Source organism: Hypanus sabinus, chromosome 1 (genome assembly GCF_030144855.1).
Source record: "Hypanus sabinus isolate sHypSab1 chromosome 1, sHypSab1.hap1, whole genome shotgun sequence".
NCBI lineage: Eukaryota > Metazoa > Chordata > Chondrichthyes > Myliobatiformes > Dasyatidae > Hypanus > Hypanus sabinus.
This window is the reverse complement of record NC_082706.1, coordinates 9,632,195-9,648,445: the sequence shown is the minus strand read 5'-3', so window position 1 is coordinate 9,648,445 and position 16,251 is coordinate 9,632,195. Positions and strand designations below refer to the sequence as shown.

The window sequence follows — 16,251 nt, the reverse complement described above, 5'->3', positions numbered from 1 at the left end:
GAAGCTAGATTCAGAGTTTGCCGACATTCCTTATCATACAGAGGTGCGTTGGCTGAGTCGGGGAGAAGTTCTCGATAGAGTTTTTAAGCTCAACAGGGAAATCTGTCAGTTCATGGACAGTAAAGGAAAAGACTGCACAGTTTTGCGGGATGAAAAGTGGAAATGTGAGTTGGCGTTTCTGGCTGACATAACAACACATCTCAGCGTCTTAAACCTTCAGCTCCAGGGACGTGACCGCATGATCACTGACATGTATGATGCAGTGAAGGCATTTCAAGTGAAGCTGCTCCTATGGGAGACACAAATGCACCAGTGCAACTTGCCTCATTTTCCCTGTTGCCAAGTAATGTTGAACCAGGTCGGCGCAATGATGTTCCCAAATGCGCACTTTGCTGATAAACTGAGCGCACTTCGCACAACGCTTTGGTGACTTTGAAGCTCAAAACATTAATTTCGAGCTGCTTCGCAACCCATTTGCCGTCGACGTGGAAACTGCACCTGTACAGATTCAGATGGAGCTGTTAGAGCTGCAGTGTAATGGGACACTAAAGGCAAAGTATGACACTGCAGGGCTCCATTCCTGAAGCAATGCCTCAGCTCCGTCTACATGCGGCTCGAACCTTGTGCATGTTTGGTAGCACATATCTGTGTGAGAAGCTTTTCTCAGTGATGAAGATTAACAAAACATCACACAGGAGTCGTCTCACTGATGAACACCTGCAGTCCATCCTGAGAATCTCCACAACACAGAACCTTACACCAAACCTAAACGAACCTATTGCCAAGAAAAGATGCCAAGCATCCAGCTCTGACAAAACGGCATAAGAGCAAAGAAAACTGAGTGTTTTGATTTGTTGTTGTTTTAACTTTTGCTGAAAAGCACAAATTTTATTTATATTTTCAGGGTTTTTTTGCAGCATGCTCATATTTCTAACTTGTATAATACAGGAGATATTTTTATGGAGAGCAAAATATTTAAGTTATTTAAAGTTTTAGTTTATTTTTTCTGGAATAGTATTCCTGTCTGTTTTTATTCATATTTATGTTCAAAAAATGTTTAGTTTTAGTGTGTTCAATAAACGTTTATCCTGTTCGGCCCGCGACCTAAAGTGTGCTTTGAGTTTTGGCCCCATGTGCAATTGAGTTCGACACCTCTGCGCTAATATGATGAACTGAGACTGAGGCTTTGGGCCTAGTCCGGGCTGCTCCAAGGATTTGGATCTAAGGACTCAACTTGATTCGAAATGTTCTTGCTCGCTCCTATTGTTTGCATGAATTGTTTGTTTTTCCTTTCTCTATGCATCGGGTGTTGGTCTTTTTTTAATCGGGTTATTTCAGGTATTTTGCTTTGTGGCTGTTTGTAAGCAGACAAATCTCGAGGTTGTATAATTTTTACATTCTTTGATAATAAATGTACTTTGAAACTTCTTTATAGGAAGGATGTGGACCTTTGGAGAGCGGAGAGGGTGCAGAAAGGATTTACCAGGATGATGCCTGGACCAGAGGAAATGTCATATGAGGATAGGTTGGGTGAGCTAGGGTTTTTCTCTTTGGAGTGAAGGAGGATGAGAGGTGACTTGCTAGAGGTGTGGAAGATGGTGAGAGGTACACATCAAGTGGATTGCAAGAGACTTTTTCCTAGGGTGTAAATAGCTAATACAAGGAGGCATAATTTTAAGCAGATTAGAGGAAAATATAGGAGAGGTAACATATATATTTTTTTACACAGAGAGTGGTGAGTGCATGGAATGCTCTGCCAGAAGTACTGGCAGTGGCAAGTACATTAGGGGCATTTAAGAAACTCAGGTAAGGAGCCATTTGGGATGTCAGAGCAGATGCGGGTTCGGAGATGCAGACCTGGCTGCAGAGCATTTTACGGCCTGCTACTCCAAGGCATCGAAGTTGGTGCGCAAAGGTGGCATGCGGTATAACGGTAGGAGATTGTCTCGGATATTTCACTCTCTATTGAGCAATGATAATGTAGGCTGCCACAGCCTTTTGCCCTTGTCTGGTGGCGTGACAGGAGACATGGGAGCTGTGCAGCCTCCATGTAGTGAGGACTAAGCCTCAATGATCAGGCTTGCCTGCTGCTGCTGGACCAGGTGAGAAGACGTGTGAGTGTTGTAGTGTGGCATCCGAGCTTGGCTGGGGACTGGCCTCTCCCGTTAGTGCCACTCTCCTGTGTTCGAGCAATGGAGTAACAGGCTGGACTCCGTGCGTTTGTGGACTGCTGGGAGACTGTACCATCTGAGTCTTGGACTATCTATATTTTCTTAAATGAATATGCTTTTTTGCTTGCTATTTTGTGTGTTTGCACCTTGGCCTCAGAGGAACATTGTCTCATTCAGCTGTATCTATGTTTGTTTGAATGATAACTAGAGATGATTTGATTTGATTTTGATTAGGAACTCTAGATAGGCACATGAATGATAAGAAAATGAAGATTATGTAGGAGGTAAAGGTTAGATTGATCTTAGAGTAGGTTAAAAGATCGGCACAACAACGTGGGCTGAAGTGTTCTATGTAATACTTCCCCATGCTCATCTGTAACTGTCTCATTTTGCTTTCTGGTAGTTGGTGTACACTGTACTGATGGTAAGAACAATGTACAGCAGAATTTGTTACTTCTACCTGGATGGAACTGATTTTCTTTGTTTGCTTTGGTCTTCTCAGTGTGAAAACTTCATTCAATCTTACAAAAAAGAGCTTAGCAAATTGCTTCAAAAGTCCCAGGAGGAAAAGGACATTTGTTGGGTAAGTTTAAATGATATCCTTCAGGTATTCTCCATGTTTGCAAAGAGGGATATTTAGTAATTATTGTTCAGATATTTCTTTATGGAAATGTTTAGTTGAAACAACGACTGCTTGCATTCACCATTATGAATCGTGAGACTGGTAGGTGATAATATGGAGGGAGCACAGGGGTCTTTGCTGCATGACAAGGTACGTAAGCTGCTGATTCTGTCTGCTGTGGCCCACACTAATTTGGGCTGTTTAAAATATCGCAGATAGTTAATGTTATTATTCCACGAGGATGTATCCCCCTTATTTTACAAAATGCCTTTGGAATTACAAATGGGCATGATTGATCCATTTGGAAAGCTAAAAAATCTGCAGATACTGGTAGTTAATAATATAGTTAATAGTGTAGTTAATAAAATGTAGTTAATAGTTGTGTTTGATGTCAGCAAATTGTTGCTGTACTTCACCAACGCCATCTTAAACTGGAACACGGCTACCTCAACTGCATCTCCTCCCATCTTGCTTCCCTCTGATGGCTCCATTCACCTGTTCTTAACCAAGGAAACTTACCCACCTGTGCTTCCATATCCACAGCTTCCTTCCCCTAGGGTCAACTACATCTGTTACATTTCCTCCTTTTGTGCTTTTACACCCTCTCCCCTCCCCACACCAAAAATGGTTTCCCTGTCCACTTTGCAATGGTTTCCTGGTAATTTCCATTACCTCGGATGTCATGTTATCAAGAGACATCACCTTCCCATCCAGCATTCCAAAGGGATCATTCCTAACATAGTGGTTTATTCATCCACCTCCTGTCCTATTCACACCATTTTCCCTACAGCTGCAGGAAAAGTAACCCCTATCCATCTACTTCCTTCCTCACCAAAGGCCCCAGACATTCCATCCACAAGGGAGTGATTCCCATTTCCTTCCCCCAGACTTTGCTCATTGGGTGCTCACATTGTGGTTTCCTGTATATTGAAGAAAGCAAAGATGAATTGGCTGACCACTTCAGAGAACACGTCTGAGACGTCTGTAAGGACATCCTGAATTTCCGGCTGATTATTGCTTTAATTCTCCATCCTGCTCCAACTCTGAACTCTCTGACTTTGCCTTCATTTCTCCAATGTAACCCAACATAATCTTGGGGAAAAGAACCTTATTTTCCCATAGCTGTGCTACAGTCATCAGGGCTGAATATTGAATTCAACAATTTCAGGTAGCCAGCCAATATAGTTTGTGTCAAGACTGGCCAGTTGTGATGAGGCTTCATCAAATATAACAATTAATTCAAATTTCAAAGTAAGTGTATTATCATTGTGCAAATGTTAGCATGTACTCGCAAACACGAGAAGGGCTGCAAATGCTAAAAATTCAAAGCAACACACACAAAGTGCTGGAGGAACTCAGCAGGTCAGGCAGCACCTATGGAAAAGAATAAAGAGTCGATGTTTACTCTTTTCCATAGATGCTGAATTCCTCCAGCATTTTGTGAGTATTACCTTGATTCATTTTCTGACAGGCATTTACAGAAAAAAAAAGACATAATCAAATTTTACAAAAAGCTATCCATAAACAAAGGCCAGCTATAAACCAATAAGTAAAAGAAGATAAACTGTGCAAATAAAATTATAAAGAGCCCTTGAAAGTTATAGAATCAGTTAGGAGCAGTAGAGAATTTCTCACATTGATTTCTGTGTTATGTCTAGATGGCCCATTATAGGAAGGATGTAGAAGCTTCAGAGAGGGTACAGAGATTTACCAAGACATTGCCCAGATTAGAGAGCAGCCTTATGAGAATATGTTGAGCTAGCTGGGGATTTTCTCTTTGGAGAGGAGGATGAGAGGTGAAATGATAAGATGCATAGATTTAGTGGACAACCAGACTTTCCGAGGTGGTGGGGGGGGGGGGGGGGTGGTAGTTGGGAATAAGCTAATATAAAGGAATCAGAATCAGGTTTTTTACCAACAGCATGTGTCATGAAATTTGTTAACTTAGCAGCGGCTGTTCAATGCAATACATAATGTAGAAGAAGAAAAATAATAATAATACTTAATATAAAGTAAATCAATTACAGTATACATATATTGAATAGATTAAAAATTGTGCAAAAACTGAAATAAGGTAGTGTTCATAGGTTCAATGTCCATTTAGGGATCGGATGGCAGAGGGGAAGAAGCTGTTCCTGAATCACTGAGTGTTTGCCTTCAGGCTTCTATCTCTCCTACCTGATAGTAACAGTGAGAAAAGGGCACGCCCTGGCTACTGGAAGACCTTAATAATGGACGCTGCCTTTCTGAGACACCGTTCCTTGAAGATGCCCTGGGTGCTTTGTAGGCTGGTACCCAAAATATAGCTGACTAAATTTACATCCCTCTGCAGCTTCTTTTGGTCCTGTGCTGTAGCCCCCCCCCCCCACCCCACCCCCCATACCAGACAGTGATGCAGCCAGTCAGAATGTTCTCCACGGTACATCTGTAGAAGTTTTTGAGTGCATTTGTTGATGTACTAAATCTCTTCAGACTTCTAATGAAGTATAGTTGCTGTCTTGCCTTCTTTATAACTGCATCGATATGTCGGGACCACGTTAGATCCTCAGGAATCTTGACACCCAAGAACTTGAAACTGCTCAGTCTCTCCACTTCTGATCCCTCTATGAGGATTGGTCTGTGTTCCTTCATCTTACACTTCCTGAAGTCCACAATCGGCTCTTTTGTCTTACTGACGTTGAGTGCCAGGTTGTTGCTGTGATACCACTCCACTGGTTGGCATATCTCCATCCTGTACACCCTCTCGTCACCACCTGAGATTCTACCAACAATGGGTGTATTTATATTATTATATTATATTATTTATATAAATTCAGCAAATTTATAGATGGTATTTGAGCTATGCCTAGCCACACAGTCATGTGTATATAAAGAATAGAGCAGTGGGCTAAGCACACACCAGAGGCCCAGGTTCTGTAACTTCTCAATCAAGATTGTGGGAATGATGGTATTAAATGCTGAGCTGTAGTCAATGAACAGCACACTGACATAGGTAGTTGTGTTGTCCAGGTGGTCTAAAGCCGTGTGCAGAGCCATTGAGATTGCATCTGCCATTGACCTATTGTGGCAATAGGCAAGTTGCAGTGGGTCCAGGTCCTTGCTGAGGCAGGAGTTCAGTCCAGTCATAACCAACCTCTCAAAAGTATTTCATCACTGTATATGTGAGTGCTACTGGGTGATAGTCATTAAGGCTGCTCACATTATTCTTCTTAAGCACTGGTAAAATTGTTTCCTTTTGAAGCAAGTGGGAACTTCTGCCCAGAGCAGTGAGAGGTTTAACTTTAAGGTTTAAGGAGGAAAGTATAGGAGGTGAATTATTTTAACAATATTGAGTGCATGGAACACAATGCCTGGGGTTCTGCTAGAAGCAGATACATTTGGGACATTTAAGATGGATGATGGAAAAATTGAATGCTGTATGGGGAAGGAATGGTTAGATTGATTTTGTCATAAGTAAAAGGGTCAGCACAACATGATAAGCCGAAGGACCTGTACTGTTTTAAGTTCCAATGTTCCAAGTCTTTTCTTTCTAAATCTTTTTATTAATATTAGTAATATGGACAGAATACAGATGATATATTGATAAAGAAATTACCAACATACACATTCCATTACATATGAAAAAGAAACATACATAATAGTTACAATATAAATGAGTTCACCAAGACATAAGCCATAAGATATATGTATGGACATAGTAAATCTAAATATTTCATAATGTATAATATAAAAAAAACAGAAAAAAGAAAGAAAAAAAACCAAAAAAAATTTATATAATGCAGAACTAGCTAATCTAATCTAATAACTATAACTAATAAGTAATATAAAAGAAAGAAAAACAAAAAAGGAGAAAAAAAAAGCGGGCTGTTTATAATATCTCACAAAAATAAGTATTCATCAATGCCGTCACTTCCGGTCCTCTCAAAATACATAAGCTGAAAGCTGGGAAATCAAATGAACTTGGCACAGGGTCATATTACATCATATGAAAATGTTGAATAAATGGTCTCCATAACTTTTCAAATTTAATAGAAGTCTCAAAAGTACCACTTCTAATTTTTTCTAAATTTAAACATAACATAGTTTGAGAGAACCAATTAAATACAGTGGGAGGATCAATTTCTTTCCAATTCAACAATATAGATCTTCTAGCCATCAGAGTTAGAAATGCAATCATTCGACGGGCTGAAGAAGATAAATGCAGTGAATCTAACATTGGTAAACCAAAAATTGCGGTAATAGGATGAGGTTGTAAATCAATATTCAAAACCGCAGAAATAATATCAAAAATATCTTTCCAATATTTCTCCAAAAATGAACAAGACCAAAACATGTGAGTTAAAGACGCAATTTCAGATTGACATCTATCACAAATAGGACTTATATGAGAGTAAAAATGAGCTAATTTATCCTTGGACATATGGGCCCTATGTACGACCTTAAATTGTATTAGTGAATGTTTGGCACATAACGATGATGTATTAACTAATTGAAGAATTCTATCCCAATTCTCACTAGAAATACTAAAACTAAGCTCTCTTTCCCAATCCTGTTTAGTCTTATAAAGAGGCTCTGAACGTATCTTCATAATTATATTATAAAGTTTTGAAATAAGCCCTTTTTGAAAAGGGTCTAATTCAAATAAACTCTCCAAAATATCTGAAGGCACAAAATTTGGAAACGTAGAGAGTACAGAACTTAAAAAATGTCTAATCTGTAAATATCTAAAAAAATGAAATCTCGGCAAGTTATATTTGTTGGATAATTGTTCAAAAGACATGAAACAATTATCTAAAAATAAATCAGAAAATCTTAGTAATCCCTTAGTTTTCCAAGCTGAATAAGCTTGATCTATAATGGAAGGGTGAAAAAAACAATTAGATACAATAGGACTATTTAAAACGAATTGAGTCAACCCAAAAAATCTCCGAAATTGAAACCATATACGCAATGTATGTTTAACTATCGGGTTGTCAATTCGTTTCGGCAATTTAGAAAGAGCAAAAGGGAGAGAAGTCCCTAAAATAGAACCCAAACATTAAGCTGATACCGATTTAGTTTCTAAACTCACCCAAGAAGGGCCAAAAGATCCACCCCCATCTTTCAACCAACATAACAAATATCTAATATTAACTGCCCAATAGTAAAATCTGAAATTAGGTAATGCTAACCCGCCTTCCTTTTTTGTCTTCTGTAAATATGTTTTACCTAACCTGGGATTTTTATACTGCCATATATATGAAGAAATTTTAGAGTCAACATTAGTAAAAAAAGATTTCGGGATAAAAATTGGTATCGCTTGAAAAATATATAAAAACTTAGGTAAAATAACCATCTTAATAGCATTAATCCTACCTATTAAGGATAGAGACAAAGGTGACCACCTAGTAAACAAACCTTTAATCTGATCAATTAAGGGTAAAAAATTAAATCTAAATAAATCTTTATGGTTTTTTGTGATTTTGATCCCTAAATAAGTAAAAGAGTCATTAACTAATTTAAAGGGTAAATTTCCATAAATTGGGACCTGTTTATTTAATGGAAACAATTCACTTTTATTAAGATTTAACTTATACCCAGAAAACTCACTAAATTGAGCTAATAATGATAAAACTGCTGGAATGGATTTCTCCGGGTTAGAAATGAATAGTAATAAATCATCTGCATACAAAGATAACTTATGAATATCTGTCCCACGATTAATACCCAAAATATCCTGTGATTGTCTGATGGCAATTGCCAAAGGTTCTAAGGCAATGTTAAATAGTAATGGACTAAGAGGACATCCCTGTCTAGTGCCCCGAAATAGGCGAAAAAAGGGAGATCTTTGATTATTGGTAACCACTGAGTCTACTGGAGTATGATAAATCAATTTAATCCATGATATAAATATCGGACTAAAATTAAACTTCTCCAACACATTAAATAAGTAAGGCCATTCAACTCTGTCAAATGCTTTCTCTGCATCTAATGAAATCACGCATTCTGAAGTATCATGTGAGGGAGTATAAACAATATTCAACAATCTCCTAATGTTAAAAAAAGAATAACGATTTTTAATAAAGCCAGTTTGATCATCTGAAATAATTTTGGGTAATACCTTCTCCAATCTTGATGCCAGTAACTTAGAAAAAATCTTGGAGTCTACATTCAATAAAGATACAGGTCTATAAGAAGCACAATTAGTAGGGTCTTTATCTTTCTTCAATATTAGAGAAATGGAAGCTCTATAAAAAGATTGTGGCAAATTCCCTAATCTAATGGCCTCCTCAAAAACCTTACCTAACCAAGGGGGAAGAGTAGCGGAAAAAAATTTTAAAAATTCAACTGTATAACCATCTGGACCCGGTGCTTTCCCAGAATTCATTGAGGAAATTGCCCCCTTAATTTCTACATCCGTAATAGGAGTATCCAATATCAAAAGATCATCAGATGATAACCTTGGAAAATTTAATTTTCCAAGAAAATCAGACATGGTATTATAATCTTGAGGAAATTCAGATTGATACAGGGAGGTATAGAAATCTTGAAATGCCTTATTTATCTCATCATGATTAACTGTCAGATTCCCATTCTGCTGACCAATCTTAGTGATTTGACGTTTAACCAGAGCATTCTTCAATTGACTAGCTAACAGTTTACCAGATTTATCACTATGTATATAAAAATCAGATTTAGTTTTCATTAATTGATTTTCAATCGAGGATGTAAGTCCCATTCCCACAGAGAACCAAAGTCAGAGAGTAACTCCGGGCCAGAGTCTTCAGAAGAACCTTGAAAAGAGAAAAGAGAGATATCAAAGATATAAATGTTTCTGAAGATGCAAACAAAGGAGTCGCCATTTAGCGCCATCTTGACTTCACTCCATTATTTTCCCAGTTGTTCTCTAATTAAATTACACTTGCTTCCAAACCTTTACTAGTTTTGGCGAAAAGTAATTTTAATCAACCTGAAGTGATATTTCTTCAGCTGCTGAATATTTCCAGCATGATCTTTTGGAGTTGTACAAACCCATAATGGTTCAAAGTAATTTTAACTAGTGTAATGTTGCACATTTAGAACCATAGAATACTACAGCACAGTACAGGCCCTTCAGCCCTCCATGTTGTGCCAACCCATATAATCCTTTAAAAAAGTACTAAACCCACACTACTCCATAACCCTCTATTTTTCTTTTATCCATGTGCCTGTCCAAGAGGCTCTTAAATACCCCTCACACAAAATGCTGGTGGAACACAGCAGGCCAGGCAGCATCTATAAGGAGAAGCACTGTTGACGTTTCAGGCTGAGACCCTTCGTCAGGACTACGGTCTCGGCCCGAAATGTCGACAGTGCTTCTTCTTATAGATGCTGTCTGGCCTGCTGTGTTCCACCAGAATTTTGTGTGTGTTGTTGTTTGAATTTCCAGCATCTGCAGATTCCCTGCTCTTTAAATACCCCTAATGTTTTAGCCTCCACCACCATCCGTGGCAAGTCATTTCACGCACTCACAACCCTCTGTGCAAAAAAAAACTTACCCCTGATGTCTCCCCTAAACTTCCCTCCCTTAATTTTGTACATATGCCCTCTGGTGTTTGCTATTGGTGCCCTGGGAAACAGGTACTGACTATCCACCCTATCTATGCCTCTGATTTACTGATAGGAACTGGACCTCTGTGTAAGGAAACAGACTGTACGAATGATTGGACAGGCTGTATGTACTTGGGGACCAGCGTACTGGTGTAAGAACCCACGTACAGCCACCATGTGCAATGTAAGTAAACGTTATTTTTTGATGTGATACAGGAATAGTGTTAGCAGCCAGAAATAAAAAAGAAGACAGTGGGTGACAAATAGATCTGATTGTTTATTTTTCCTTCTGGAGTATTGCACTGAACCAACAAAACTGGGATCCGAGAGCCTGCCTTTCACACTGTGGTCGCATCCAACTTAAAGACCTTAATATAATTTATACCAATATCAGGGGGGCTACACTAGAGCCACCATGACTACAACAGGAACAAGGTATTCTGCAACGGTTATTTAGTGATAAAGCGCAGAGTAGGCCCTTCCAGGCACCGGCCCCGCAACCCCACGATCCCAATTAACCCTAACCTAGTTACAGGACAATTTTTGAATGACCAATTAACCTATCTGCTATGTCTTTGGAATGTGAGAGGAAACCGGAGCAACGAGGGAAACCCCACATATTCCATGGGGAGGACATACAGAGACAGGACAGCTCTGGAAATGAACTTTGGAATGCATCGAGCTGTAATAGTGTCATGCTTACCACTACACTATCGTGACATCAGATAGATAATGTATTATTTACTCTTTTCCAATGAAGCCCAATGCAATCTCAGGGAACAGAACCTCATTCTTCCACAAGTGTGTTACAGCTATCAGGAACAAAGATCAAGGAACGAATGCGCAGGCGCATGGATGCCAGTGAGTTAGACCAGCAGGAGTGTTTAACAGGAAATGATTATTACTTCGGTGGTTTGATCGAGGAACAACTGTGAAAGCGTATGAATGTCAATGAGTTAGACCAGTGGGAAGAGTTTTAAAATAAGACAGCTTTATAGAGCGGGAGACAGAGTAGAGGGAGTCAGAATAGGAGGGCTTTGGCATTAATGGGGCTTCAGCGATAACAGGTTGAGGCAAGGTAAGTTACTTGTGAAGAATAGGAATAGAAAGTATGTCTGTGAGGCCGGTGTTCTGTACTGGGATGTGTTAAGATGTGGGATGTCCGGGAGACTGCCAGCATCCTGGACGGCGAGATCTGTGTCAGGTGCGTCAAGCAGCAGCTCCTTAGGGACCGTGTTAGGGAACTGGAGATGCAGCTCCCTGACCTTCGTCTAATCAGGGCAAGTGAGGAGGTAATAGGAGCTATGGGCAAGTAGTCACACCGGGGCCTTAGGAAACCGATAAGAGGGTAACAGTCAGGAGAGGGAAGGGCAAGAGTCATATACTAGAGAGTACCCCTGTGGCTGTCCCCCTTTACAATAAGTACTCCTGGACTTCCCACATCTGACCTGGGGGAAGCAGCAGTGGCTGAGACTCTGGCACAGAGTCTGGCCCTGTGGCTCAGAAAGGTAGGGAAAGGAAGATTATGGCAGAAGTGATAGGGGACTCTATAGTTAGGGGGTCATTCAGGCAATTCTGTGGACGCAGGAAAGAAACACGGATGGTAGATTGCCTCCCAGGTGCCAAGGTCCAGGATGTTTCTGATCATGTCCACGATATCCTGAAGTGGGAAGGTGAACAGCCAGAGATCGTGGTACATGTTGGTACCAACAACATAGGTAGGAAAAGGGAGGAGATCCTGAAAACAGACTACAGGGAGTTAGGAAGGAAGTTGAGAAGCAGGACCTCAAAGGTAGTAATTTTGGGATTGTTGCCTGTGCCAAGTGACAGTGAGTATAGGAATAGACTGAAGTGGAGGATAAATGCGTGGCTCAGGGATTGGAGAAGGGGGCAGGGATTCAGATTTTTTGATCATTGGAACCTCTTTTGGGGCAGGCGTGACCTGTACAGAAAGGACAGGTTGCACTTGAATCTGAGGGGGCTAATATCCTGGCAGGGAGGATTGCTTAAGCTGTTGGGGAGAGTTAAAATAGAATTGCTGGGGGGTGGGAACAGAACTGAAGAGATGGAGGAAGGGGTGGTTTGCTCACAAATAGAGAAAGCTTGTAGACAGTGTGAGAGGGAGGATAGGCAGGTGATAGAGAAGGGATTCGCTCAGACTGATGGTTTGAGATGTGTCTATTTTAATGCAAGGAGTATCATGGACAAAGCGGATGAGCTTAGAGCATGGATCAATACTTGGAGCTGTGATGTTGTGGCCATTACCGAGACTTGGATGGCTCAGAGGCAGGAATGGCTACTTAAGAGTTCAAGGCTTTAGATGTTTCAGAAAGGACAGGGAGGAAGGCAAAAGAGGTGAGGGCAGGGTATTGTTGATCAGAGATAGTGTCATGCCTGCAGAAAAGGAGGAAGTCATGGAGAGATTGTCTACTGAGTCTCTATGGGTGGAAGTTAGGAACAGGAAGGGGTCAATATCTCCACTGGGTGTTTTTTTTATAGACCACCCAATAGTAACAGGGACATCAAGGAGCAGATAGCGAGACAGATTTTGGAAGGATGCAATAATAACCAGGTTGTCACGGTAGGAGATTTTAATTTCCCCAATATTGATTGGCATTTCCCTAGAGCAAGGGGTTTAGATGGGGTGGAGTTTGTTAGGTGTGTTCAGGAAGGTTTTCTGACACAATATGTAGAAAAGCCTACAAGTGGAGAGGCTGTACTTGATTTGGTATTGGGAAATGGACCTGGTCAGGTGTCAGGTGTCTCAGTGGGAGAGCATTTTGGAGATAGTGACCACAATTCTATCTCCTTTACCATAGCATTGGAGAGGGACAGGAACAGACAGGTTTAATTGGAGTAAGGGAAAATATGAAGCTATTTGGCAGGAATTTGGAAACCTAAATTGGGAACAAATTTTCTCAGAGAAATGTACGACAAAAATGTGGCAAATGTTCGGGGGATATTTGTGTGGTGTTCTGCATTGGTACATTCCAATGAGACTGGGAAAGGATGGTAGGGTACAGGAACCATGGTGTACAAAGGCTGCTGAAAATCTAGTCAAGAAGAAAATAAAAGCTTATGAAAGGTTCAAAAAAACTAGGTAATGATATGAATCTAGAAGATTATAAGGCTAGCAGGAAGGAGTTTAAGAATGAAATTAGGAGGGCCAGAAGGGGCCATGAGAAGGCCTTGGCGGGCAGGATTAAGGAAAACCCCAAGGCATACTACAAGTATGTGAAGAGCAAGAGGATAAGTTGTGAGAAAATAGGCCCAATCAAGTGTGACAGTGGAAAAGTTTGTATGGAGCCAGAGGAAATTGTGGAGGTACTTAATGAATATTTTGCTTCAGTATTCTCTACAGAAAACGATCTTGGTGATTGTAGGGATGACTTACAGTGGAATGAAAAGGTTGAGCTTTTAGACATTAAGAAAAAGGATGTGCTGGAGCTTTTGGAAAGCATCAAGTTGGATAAGTCACTGTGATCCTTCCTTGGGTAGGGAAACTGAACCTGTATGTAATTCAAATGCAGTCTCACCAGGGATCTAAATAATTAGAGGAAGACATCTCTATACTTGTACTCTGACTTTTTTTTCGCTGTGGGCTAAAGTAACATTTATCTTAATTACTCGGTAAACCTTCACATTAACTTCTTGTGTTCTTTCACAAAAGAAAAGTTAGGAGGGGTAGTAGGACACTCCATTTCTCAAGCCTGCCCCACCGTTCACTATGATATATGCCCGCCTCAACTCCTTTTCTGTGCCATTTTCTTATTCTTTCAGATACACCTTGCAGTTATCTCTCTACTTAAAAAAACACATTGCCCTTCTTGTCACGCAGCATGCCATATGCAGCCAAAATGGTGACAAGACACAGTAGCATAGCAGTTATCCTAATGCTACTACAGTGCCAGTGACCCAGATTCAATTTCACCATTGTCTACAAGGAGCTTGTACATTCTCTTCATGACTGCGTGAGTTTACTCCAGGTGTTCTGGTTTCCCCACATTCCAAAGACCTGCTGGTTACTAGATTATTTGGGCGTACGGGTGCAATTGGACAGCATGGGCTCATTGGGCTGGAAGGGTCTGCTACCATGCCGTATCACTAAATAAAATTAACAAACATAGAAACGTAGAAAACCTACAGCAGAATACAGGCCCTTCGGCCAACAATGCTGTGCTGAACATGTACTTAATTCAGAAATTACCTAGGGTTACCCATAACAGGTTATAATCAATCTAGAGGAACTTAAGAAAAATGTAAGCAATTTTAAAGATCAGGTGCTTGTAAAATGAAAGAGTATTATGAATTTGATAATACAAAAATATCTTATTTCTATTTGGATTTTTTTTTAGGCTTTTGATTACTGTAAGAAACGCCGCTGGAAACAGGACTAATTTCATATCACTGGTGGAAGGCAACAGAAATTGAATACTTAAAAAAATGCAAAGGCTCTTCCTTTAGTACCAGTTAAATGATGATTCTGCTTGTGTGTGTGCATGTTTCCTTTAAGCAATTTTGTGTTGCTGTAGCTTGTGCATTCAATGCAATCTCTTTTATTGTGAGATGTTACAGAGACGAGATTATTGGTAATCCTTTACTTCCATCGAATCAACATTGCCAGATGCTATATACGCAGAGTTTCAATGACAAATATTGATTGGGGTTTTGATTTCATCAACTGTAAAAATTCAGCAGACTAAAGTGCTTTAAGATCATGTTCTGTTTCTTAAATAAGCTTTTAGAGTTGTGGTTCATTCTCGTACCCTTCAATATCTGGCTGCTGAACCTGCCTCAAGTAGTCAGTCATACAAGGCTCAACACTTCCCTGCTGTAGAAGGCATCATAAACAAATCAACTTGAGAACACAGCCTTTCCTACCCAAACAAAACATGACACCACAGCAGATATATCAACACAGCCCTGTGGTCAGCCCTTCCATCATTTGAGGTTCCTATATGCAAACATTTTCCTCAAAGTGGAGTCCAGTGACCCAGAGGGACAAAATTGGTACTCTGGAAGATCACAATGGTAATCCATGTGTGGAGCCAAAACAGATGGAGGAAATCTTAAATGCATTTTTTGCATCTGTACTTACTCAGGGGATGAATGCAGAGGCAAAGCAACATCAACTTTATGGACCCTGTACAGATTACAGAGGAGGAGGTGTTTGCTACCCTGAGGCAAATCAGGGTAGATAAATCCCCAGGGCCTGACAAGATGCTCCTTCAGACCCTACGGGAGGCAATTGCGGAAATTGCCAGAGCCCTTGCAGAGATATTTTAAAAAGGGAACATGAGGAGAAACTTCTTCACTCAGAGGATTGTGCGAGTGTGGAATGAGCTGCCAGCACAAGTGGTGCATGCAAGCTCAGTTTCAATGTTTAAGTGAAGTTTGGATGGGTACATGGATAGTAGGGCTATGGAGGGCTTTGGTCCCGGTACAGGATGGAAGTAGGCAGTTTAAGTGGTTTCAGCATGAACTAGTTGGGCCAAAGGGCCTGTTTCTGTTCTGTACTTCTCGATGATTTGATGTCAAAACACAATGCCATAGCAAAATGTCAACACAACCCAACAGTCCACTTCTTCCTCATTTGACTTTCCTATAAGGAATCCATCTTCCCCGCAATAGAATGCTGGCCAGTGACCCAGATTTTAACCTAAACCTCTGACCGTTTGGAGGTTACATGTTCCTGTTGTGACCATGTGGCTTTTGCTCAGGTGCTGTTAGTTTCCTTCCACATCCCACAGATGTTCAGGTTTGTAGGTTGAAGTCCCCAGTAAACTGTCCCTAGTAGAATCTGAGGAGAATAACAACAGGATTGTGTAGGGTTCATGCAAAGATGTACTCTATAGTTGAGACAGACTTGGGATGTCAATGGCCTGCTGC

General features: G+C 40.3%; 1 long non-coding RNA gene across 1 annotated transcript; it reads left to right on the top strand.

The window, feature by feature from the left end:
* Positions 1-2,729: 2,729 nt before the first annotated feature.
* Positions 2,730-15,080, top strand: LOC132391243 (uncharacterized). Its single transcript, XR_009511133.1, has 3 exons — positions 2,730-2,754; positions 10,436-10,546; positions 14,718-15,080. It is a non-coding gene; the product is annotated as an uncharacterized LOC132391243 (long non-coding RNA).
* Positions 15,081-16,251: the final 1,171 nt, after the last annotated feature.